Genomic DNA, 9,370 nt, shown 5'->3' on the forward strand with positions numbered 1-9,370 from the left:
AAAACAGATTGTACCTTCTTTATCAGTTCATCCAGCTCATTGAACTGCTGGCTGAGTGGTTTGGCTGTGAAGCACATGTCCTCCTTTGCATTCTGTCCATCATGACCTCCATCGGTGTTGTATCCCCTCAATTGAGATACGTCAGAAACCATAAGACATTTACCACCACTGCCTTCTTCCTTAGACACAAACGCCTTTCCATGAGTAGGCTGTCTCACTTCCTCGTCTTCTGAGTCGGTAGACCAAACTTCCGTGCTACCGAACTCACCTTCTGGAACAGAACCCTGCACAATAAAAGCATTACTAGTCGGGTTAGCATCAGACTTCTTCTTTCTCAACTCATCTAGTCTTTTCTGCAACACAGCTTCCTCATTGTTTCCATCATCTTTCTCAGCCATTTTCTTGAGGACACAGTCCTTAGCATAATGATTTTTCCCACCACAGTAGAAACAGCTCACTCCAGAGTCGCCGTCAACCTTTGGTTCCTTCTTGTGCTCCTCAACTTTCGGTTCATTAACCACCTTTTCTGAGCTGTAACTTCCCTGCCAGTTTCGGTTTTTGTTGCTGGGAAATTTCTTCTTTATGAACCTTTTGGGATTGGATACCATCAAGGCATAATCTTCTGATGTGAGATCATATTCTTCCAGGCTGAGGTCTTCATCCTCCATAACGGCTTTACTTTTTGACAAGAGAGCCAACGAACCGAGACCGGAAACGACATTCTTTTCTTGCACCACATTTTTCTCTTGAGACTTGAGAATTCCCACCAGTTTCGCCAAAGAGTATGATTTAAATTGCTCATGGGCTTTAACTGTGGAAACTACTGCTCTCCACTCAGACCTTAGACCATTCAGAAATGTAACTTTCTGTTCGATGAGCTTCCTTTCAATATCATGTTTGATCATCTTGCTGAGAAGATGATTGAAGCGATCGAATGTCTGGGTTACAGATTCTTCAGCCCCTTGTCTAAATTCACCAAACTCAGATAGAAGCAGAGTTTGAATAGAATGTTCGAGATCTTCGTCTGTAGAATACAGTTCACGAAGTCTGTCCCAAACATCCTTCGCTGTCGTGCATGAGCTAACCAATCTGAATGTATCAGACTGAAGGGCGAATCGGATCAATCTTAGTGCTTTGATATTGCATTGGAACTTGTCTTTTTCATCTTGTGCAATGTCTTTCACGTCCTTAAGCAGATCATTGTATTCTTTTTGAGTTTTAATGACTCTGGACGTTGCAGAATGAGAAAACGGTCCGTTGGTGATGGCTTCCCAAATCAAATACCCATTTTCCTCCGACCCAATGACGTAGTCTTCGAAATGATGTGCCCATACTTCATACTCGTTGGTGTATAAGATCGGAATCCTTGTCGTCGAACCAATGCTGTTTGAAATATTGATAACGTTTGATTGTGTCGCGTCCATTATGATCGTAAAAACCTGTTCAAAGATCAGACTTGTAATAAAGCGGATTAGGGCAAAATAATAAATATCAAGATACGTCAATAAAGCGATGACGGCTCAATAAATATTGATGATTGCGGAAAAACCCTAATGATAATCTTTTTCACAGAAAAGATGTGTATCAATTACACAGCCTCCTGCTCTGATACCAATTGATAAGATTAAAGTCTCTTTTTAATCTATGAAGATCGAAAAGATCTTGAACAAGTTATGAAAACAATGACGATATAAACACAGTAAAATTATAGAACAAGAATGAATCAAACGTGTCGAATGATTAAAACAAAATCCTCAGAAGAGCTCGATTAAGAACATCAACTGTAGAGGATTAGAAGGTTACAAGTATGATCAAAGAAACCTTTAGTCGTCTGGAAAATATCGTATTCTCAGATCTTTTAAAAACTTAACCTAATATGCATGCAAGCATAAGCTTATATACAAAGCATAAATGACATACGGTTGGACAGGCCCAAACCGTAATACAAAGAATTATTAACAAACGAGCCCAAAAGACGCAATCTTCTAAGCCCAACAATATCATATGTGATTAAATACATATAATCACATGTGATTTAATAGACGATGCCAATTATTAAATTGAAAACAAGAAAATAAATACGGTCCACGTAAATAATATTTTATTAGATACATCCAATCACATGTATTTACGTGTATCTAATCACAAATGATTTACGTGGACAATATTCATTTTTGCAAATGATTTTTGTACACAAGATTCATTTTTGCAAATGATTTTTGTACACAAGATTCATTTTTGCTTTTTTGATTAAATAGTTTTTCTTTTTCCACATTAATCATATGTGATTAATACATAAAATCACATATGATTAAATAGATAAGAAAAAGTATCGAATCATGAATATTATTAATAAAAATCATATGCGATTTGATACATATAATCACATGCGATTAAGTACATGAGTACAAAAATTGAATTGAAAAAGAAATAATGAATCTTGTTCACATAAATCATATGTGATTAAATACATATAATCAAATGTGATTAAGTATATTAGAACAATTATTGAACAGACGCAATAATAAATATTTTTCATAAAAATCATATGTGATTAAATAAATATAATCACATGTGATTATATGTATCAAATCATATATGATTTATGTGGATGAGATTCAATGTCACATTCTCGATTCAATAATTATTTTTGTCATATGTGATTAAATACATATAATCATATGTGATTATATGTATCTAGTCACATATGATTTATACGGATAAAAAATAATGATGTCTATATAAATCATATGTGATTAGATACATATAATCACATATGATTATATACATAAGAAAAACTATTGAATCGAGAACACAAAGATAAATATTGTCCATATATATCATATGTGATTAAATGCATATAATCACATGTGATTATATGTATCTAATCACATAGAATTTATGTAAAAAATATTTTTTTTTCGCGTTCTCGATTCAGTTGTTGTTCTTGTGTGCTTAATTACATGAGATTATATGTATCTAATTAGATATGATTTACATTGACAATATTCATTTTCATATTCTTGTTCAATAATTGTTCTTACACATTTAGTCATATATGATTTCTGTACAAAAGATTTATTTTCGAGTTATTGATAAATAATTTTTGTTTTTCCACATTAATCATATGTGATTAATACATACAATCACATATGATTAAATACATAAGAAACAATATTGACTCATGAATATTATCAATATAAATCATATGCGATTTAATACATATAATAATATGTGATTAAGTACATAAGTACAACCACAGAATTGAGAAAGAAATAATGAATATTGTCCACATAAATAATATGTGATTAAATAAATATAATCTCATGAGATTAAATATATTAGAACATTTATTGAATCAACGCAAGAATAAATATTTTCTGTACGAATCATATCTGATTAAATATATATAATTACATGTGATTAAATACACAAGAACAACTATTAAATCAACACGTCAAAACAATATTTTCCATATAAATCATATGTGATTAAATACATATATTCACATTTCATTTAATACACGATGCCAAATATTAAATCGAAAACACGAAAATAAATACGGCATAAGGAAATAATATTTTATCAAATACATCTAATCACATGTATCTATATGTATCTAATCACAAATTATTTACATGGGCAATATTCATTTTTGCATTCTCGATTCACTAGTTTTTCATATGTGTTTAATCACATGTGATTATATGTATTTAATAACATATAAATCATATATGATTCAATACATATAATCACATGTGACTCGATATAGATAAACACGTGTGATTATATACAAGAGAAAAGCTAATGAATCAAAAACACAATAACAGATCTTTGTAGGTTTGGGTGGGGGTGGTGACAGTGGGTGGTAGAGGCAGGTTGGTGGTGATTGGTGGTAGTGGTGTGTCGTGATGGGTGGTGGTGTGTGGATGGGTGGTTGGAAGTGGTGGTGATAGTGACAGGTGATGGTTTTGGTGGTTGGTAGGTGGGTGTGGGTTAGTTATCTTAGGTATCTTGACCTCATTGGTCAGTGCCTAATTGACTATTCTCTCATGCAGTATATATAATAGGGTTAGTTAGATAGATAGATAGAAATAGGGAGAGAGGGAGAGGGAGAGAGAGTGTGTGTGTGTGTGTGTGAAAGAGAGAGAAAGAGAGAGATAGAGATAGAGAGAGAGAGAAAGAGAGAAAGAGAGAGAGAAAGAGAGAGAGAGAGAGAGAGAGAGAATGAGAGAGATATAATATATTTTGACAGATCCATTACTTCTTCATTATATCAAACTTATATTTACTCTCTAATAAAATCATCAATCTTATTTACTATCGCATGTGTTGGATTAAGGTGTCTAAGCCAATAACTATATTGATATATTTTTTAATTAGAAACAAAGTCCTTTTTAGGTTGCCCTCATAACCAGAAATATCTAGAAATGATATTAGGAGAGAAAAGTATAACTTATTAGATTATTATATCATTAATAAACTAATTTGAAATTATGGAAAAATGATTTGTTAATATATTATGTGTTTAATATGTTAATTGGAAATAAATAGTTGAATTGTTGGTTTATTATGTGATCAATAAATTAATGTGAGATCAATTGCCAAATAATTTATGTTTTAATTTATATGATTTAAAAATTAATGTGAAATCAATTAGGATTGATTAATTACTAATCAGAATTACTCTGGAATTAATTGGATTTAAATAAATGTGCAATGGTGAATTGTAATTGTTAAATATTTGAACAAAAGAAGAAATTATAGAACCCTCCATGGTATGGATGTTTTTGAAGGGGTTCCTAGGGTTTCTTGAAAAGAAAGAATTTGAATTAGGATTAAATATATTATTTAATCAATTCAAATCTTGTTTTTCCTGTAAGTTACCTAAACTATAAATAGGAACTATTGGTTTGAAATTTTTGTTTACCACATTACCTAAAGGCATAGGAACAAAATTTCCCTCATATCTCCCATTTCCTCCTCTTATAGGGATTTTGGTTTTGGGTGTGAGCCATTAGATGCATCATCATTTTGGTGCTTGCTTTCCAAGGAACTAAAAGAGGATTTTGTTTGATTATTTTCTATAATAATCAAAAGGTATTTAATCCTAATCCTTATGTTAATTTCAATTTTCATCGTTTCTCTCTATGGTTCTTGATGTTCATAGTTTATTGTTCTCAATAGAGAAAACATAGATCCTTTCTAACTTGCATGTGAACTTACGGTTAAGTGTTTTTCCGCATAGATGTATTTTTTTTTATAACCTAGAAAACCCTTCATGGTATCAGAGCCTTAGTTCTCTACTTGATTCTGGATAATAGTGAATGGATCAAAATTAGGGTTTATGGATATTAAATCCTAATGGCTTGAAAGTTTTGTAAAAGGCTAGGGTTCTTGAAACCTTAGCTTCCTCCCGTTATTTTCAAAATTTGGAAGGATCTCTTAGGGTTTTTAGTTTCCTTAATTATAATTTTAAATGCATTAAAATTTAGATAATTAAAACTTGGTAATCCTTACCTTTTTTTCTAAAATTAAAAGGGTTAAAGAATAAGGTTTAAATTTAAATTATTTTATTAATTATTTAATTGAAGAGATTTAAATTTAAATTATTTTATTAGCTGTTTAATTGAAGATAATTATCTAAATCTCTAATGATTTAAAATAATTTAATTGATTAATTAAAGGATAATTGGTATATCATTATTTCTTAAAATTAGTTAATTATTAAAGGCTATTTCGAAATTTATTTTAAACTCTAGTATTTTGAAAAGTTTAAAATACACCTTATACTATACTAAATAAATTTAAATTTAAATTTATTTTAATATATATTATATATAAGACAACTAAGTCAAATCGCTAGTACGCCTCATTCACAAAGCCATATTATAAGGAGTGTATAAGGAAACGAACTATCACTAGTATAAAAATGACCTACAAACACACCATAAAAGTGTGACCATAAACGCATAGTGATGTTTTTTTTTTCACTGAAAGTATGATGAAAGGTGAAGTCATCATATAGGTCTTATGGTCACTTAAAATTTAGTGTCCGTATGATATGAAAAATATGGTCGTATTATCAAAGAATGGCTAGTGGGTAGGGAAAATTGTTGCTATAATAAATCATTTTATCCAATATTGTGGCGTTAAACCGTCAGTAGACAAACTTATTTAGTAATTGTAGTGACTATATATCACCAACTTGCGACACACATGTTGTTTCAGTGTCGCGTTTTAACAATAAACTGTCACATGGTTTAAAGTTTATTAAGATTATTAGGTATCTTTTGTAGACATGTAATCATGGCGAACATGACCATGTTCTATACTATAACAGATAATACTCTACAGAGAATACTATACAGCGAATACTATACATAGAATACTATGACTAAATATAGAATACTATAACAAGGCCAAGATAACTTAATGTGAGATACTATTTCTTGACACAACAACCTTTTTGTTATGTCACGTTTTGTAACCAAAATCTCCTGGAGGGAGAGCGTGAGTTTGTGTATAGATCTATACTGGATTAACTATCCTACAGCTTGATGTTCGCTACAGTGGGACTTGCAAGTCTACGGGTGCCAAATGTCATTTCTGCCGACATCTTTCATCGTCGTGTTATAGTCGGTATTAGTATGTGTCACACCCCAAAATTAAGAACGGCGGAAACTTTATGGGGCGGAGGACGTCATGTACAGTATCACAACAATGAAAAGTAGTAAACAAGCAACAACATCATCCATTGCATTAATAACATAATTTTAATACAAGTGTTCTGACAAATTGTGATAAACACTAAAGTATAATCAAAATGAAAGATGAGTCTTGAACGAGTTATTTTGAAAGAAGTTATTTTGAAAGAGAGTATCATCTTTAAAGCTGGTGAGATCATAAGTATCTTAGTGTCTTAATTTGTATGTAAGAAATTGTTTGTATATTAACTGTAAGTATGGAAAGTGTATATGAACTGTAAGTATGGAAAATGTATATGAACTGTAAGTATGGAAAGTGTATATGAACTGTAAGTATAAAAATGTTTGTAAAACAATTGTAAACGTTTGAAAAACCCTAGAAATCCCTATGATTCCTATTATTATATAAGGGTGTCTTCTACCAAGACCTAACTTTTCTCAATGTAGTCTTCTACCAAGACTTAACTGTTCTAAATGTTTGTGAAGTGCATACCAGTTATATGTAATCGAAACAGGATAGGCCTTCGAATAAGTGACATTAACCCCAAATTCACACAGAATAGGGGTAAAGTAAAAAATTTTCATAGATTCTAAGTCTATAACATCCTAACTACATATAGCCTTAGTGTATCCACTTAGCAACTATCAACTTAGTAATGAAGATCCCGTTTTAGTTCTCAAGTATAAAGTACTTATAGTAACACCAAATACTCCGATAGTATTTTAAGTTTAATGTTATGTTCTACTGTTTTCATTATGGTAGGGTTGGTAAGATTTTAGATTTGTTGCAACCACACAATTAAACTTAGGCACATGCTAGTCAACCCTCGGATAATATAGGTGATCAGGCTATATCTTCCCAGTTTTGACCATATGTCTCTAAGCCCACCTGTGTTGCCCAACAATCGTAATTCTTTTGTACTGTCCTAGTGACACTGATTTTAGTATGAATGCAGGCACGTATACTTAATTAAATATTTTATTATTTAAAGTATAAACTCTTGGTTAGAGTATTTTTAATCCCTTATGTATTTATAGTTAGTATATCTTTTATGGGTTGATATACTTAATTCACTATAAAGAATGCTCTGATACCAATCTGTCACACCCCAAAATCAAGAACGGCGGAAATGTTCTGGGGCGGAGGACGTCATGTACAGTATCACAACAATGAAAAGTAGTAAACAAGCAACAACATCATCCATTGCATTAATAACATAATTTTAATACAAGTGTTCTGACAAATTGTGATAAACACTAAAGTATAATCAAAGTGAAATATGAGTCTTGAATGAGCTCCATCTTCTCTAAACCTTGCATCGGTACCTGTCTATTGATGACCCGAGGATACAAGTTATTTTGAAAGAGAGTATCAGCTTTAATGCTGGTGAGATCATAAGTATTTTAGTGTATTAATTTGTATGTAAGAAATTGTTTGTATATGAACTGTAAGTATGGAAAGTGTATATGAACTGTAAGTATGGAAAGTGTATATGAACTGTAAGTATAGAAATGTTTGTAAAACAACTGTAAACGTTTGAAAAACCCTAGAAATCCCTATGATTCCTATTATTATATAAGGGTGTCTTCTACCAAGACCTAATTGTTCTCAATGTAGTCTTCTACCAAGACTTAACTGTTCTAAATGTTCGTTTCTTGTAAAAGTGTGTAATTTTCCCAAGTGTAACTATCATTAACAAAATATAGTTTATACATTTAATGTTTAAGTGAAATGATCACTAAATATATGTAAAGGGGAAATTAATGTAGTACTATAGTGTTGTATTATAGGAACTATTGTTGTACTAACTACCTTGAACCGGATTTATATTAAGGTATCAAGTGATTAATTGTACCATACTATCGACTGGATAAACAACGACAAATGTAGGTAGTAAAATGAAATGATGTTTGGCACCCGCAGACCTGCAGGTCCGGCTGTAGCTAGCAGCAAGGTGTAGGATAGTCAATCCAGTATAGATCTATACGCAAACTCACGCTCTCCCTTCAAGAGACTCTAGCTACAACACATGCCATGACATTGAAGTCATTCTCCAATTCAGATCACAATGGTTAACGTATTCATGTATATGTAATGTAATGTTACTCGTTCTAGTATCGTTGTATACGTTCTCTTTCTAGTATAGTTGTATATGCTCTCCTTCTAGTATAGTTGTCTATGTTCTCTTTCTAGTATAGTTGTATATGTTCTCCTTCTAGTATAGTTGTATATGTTCTCTTTCTAGTATAGTTGTATATGTTCTCATAGTAAGGTACTGTGATGTTCTAGCTGTAATGTATGATCTCTCTATCTAGCAAGTAGTGACTCATGAATGAACTGACTCAATGTATGATATCGCGTTCTAATAATAGTTCTAGTATCTTCCTAAACTACCCATATGGTAGTTTACTAGTAATCTAACTAGTACGTATGGACATAGATGTATACCCTTGCTACCCAAGGGTAATGGATGAACTGGAAGGACCTTTTTGACTATATATGTACACGTGATATATAACAAAAAAACGACCTTCGGACGGGTACCCGATATCTCACCAGACCACATCTCAAGCGCGAAAAGGAAATAGGGTGGATAGCCTTCCTAAGTCTTTTGAACATTCCTTATATAAATATACATATATAGGCGTGCAATTTATAATAT

This window comes from Lactuca saligna, chromosome 3, assembly GCF_052625555.1.
Source record: "Lactuca saligna cultivar CGN05327 chromosome 3, ASM5262555v1, whole genome shotgun sequence".
NCBI lineage: Eukaryota > Viridiplantae > Streptophyta > Magnoliopsida > Asterales > Asteraceae > Lactuca > Lactuca saligna.